The sequence below is a fragment of the Scyliorhinus canicula genome, chromosome 10, assembly GCF_902713615.1.
Source record: "Scyliorhinus canicula chromosome 10, sScyCan1.1, whole genome shotgun sequence".
Taxonomy (NCBI): Eukaryota; Metazoa; Chordata; class Chondrichthyes; order Carcharhiniformes; family Scyliorhinidae; genus Scyliorhinus; species Scyliorhinus canicula.
In genome coordinates, this window is record NC_052155.1 from 40,333,308 (window position 1) to 40,334,846 (window position 1,539).

At 43.2% G+C, this 1,539-nt stretch overlaps 1 non-coding gene across 1 annotated transcript; it reads right to left on the reverse strand.

Moving 5' to 3' along the window:
• Positions 1 to 516: 516 nt before the first annotated feature.
• On the reverse strand, positions 517 to 589 carry trnam-cau. The gene has a single exon. It is a non-coding gene; the product is annotated as a tRNA-Met (tRNA).
• Positions 590 to 1,539: the final 950 nt, after the last annotated feature.

Consider the following 1,539-nt stretch of genomic DNA (forward strand, 5'->3'; position numbering starts at 1 on the left):
GGGGAGGAGATGTTGCAGGCAATTCCATTTTCACCTAAAATCCACCAGCACTTTAATGGGGGGGGTTCATTGGAAGGTGCTCTGCTGCTAGGGTTGGATGGAGGAGAGTGGAGGAGGCCAGGTGGAACAGCAACCTCAGTTGTTCGAATGGCCTGCTCGAGGGCTGTGATAAGGGCGAATAACTGGACATGGAGGATAGTTTTAAAGTCTGAACCCATGTCACAGCTGGATTGGAATCAAAGCTAGGAGTTTCTGATCAACACGGCTCAGCTACTTCCTGGGTAAACATCCTCAAACCATCGAAGAAGGTCAAGGTTATTTTTAAATTGCTGTACAATAAACCTTTCAACATGAAAAACATGAAAATCGCTTATTGTCACAAGTAGGCTTCAATTGAAGTTACTGTGAAAAGCCACATTCCAGCGCCTGGTACGGGAATTGAACCATGCTGCTGGCCTGCCCTGGTCTGCTTTCAAAGCCAGTGATTTAGCCCTGTGCTAAACCAGCCCCTAAATGTGCCCTCTCTGAGGATTGAACTCAGGACATTCAGATTATGAGACTGACATGCTGCCTACTGCGCTAAGAAGGCTTCAAGTGGCACCATTCAGTGACAATTGATTCTGACTAGTGAATCAATTCCTTCTATTTTCCCCTAACAATGGTTATTCTTTCTGCTGGCTCTCTGTGATGTGAATTTGCTGATATTCAATCCTTTTCCTATTTTGCACAAAACTATATATATACGTCATTGAACTGCCAGTCTTATTCAGACAGGCCAAACGGAGATTAATATTGGAAAATAGAATTGTCACATTGTTGCTGGAATGGCCACGTTTTTGACTTTGAGATGCAATCATTGTGAGGGGAAAATAGGAGGAATTTTGTCCTCCCTGAGAGCGCTCAACACACACAATTGCTCCAGGCAAGTCATGATAACCACGCCGCACATAGCCTAGAAGCGCTTGACCAGGCTATACAGAGATGACTTTACATTGCAAGTAACCTATTCTAACCTTGCTACACTTGAGTACTTGGCGAGGTTGTGTAGAGGGCATTTCATGCTGCAAGGTCAAAAAAATAAATACAAGAGTGTTCTGTATACATCAGATTTATGATAATGATTTGTACAAGGTCGGGACATGGAGTTCTGTTCATAAGACTACATGAAGAAATAATTAGAAGTTAACTGTCCTGAAAATCAGTTCCTCTAATGGTGCAGAGAATATCGCGGAGAGGCTGGGCCTTCAGGATAGTACAAGTTCTAATTTCAGTCCGAGCAGATTTAACTGCTTGAAGTCAAGAACACACCGCACTTGATCGAGCATTGAATTTGCCTCTGTTCTTTGCACAGGCAACCAAATGACCTCTGGAGTTGTGTTTGATCATTTTGAAAAATTTAAACAGTCCACTTGCTAACTTCTTTTTGGGAATTATTTTCTGTCAGTTGTCTTCCTTTCCCTCTTCTGAGGGTGTTGACCTTTTACTGTAGGCAACCGTTCCGTGAGTCAGCCTCTTGAGTCAGCTAATCCAGTGTTTTGC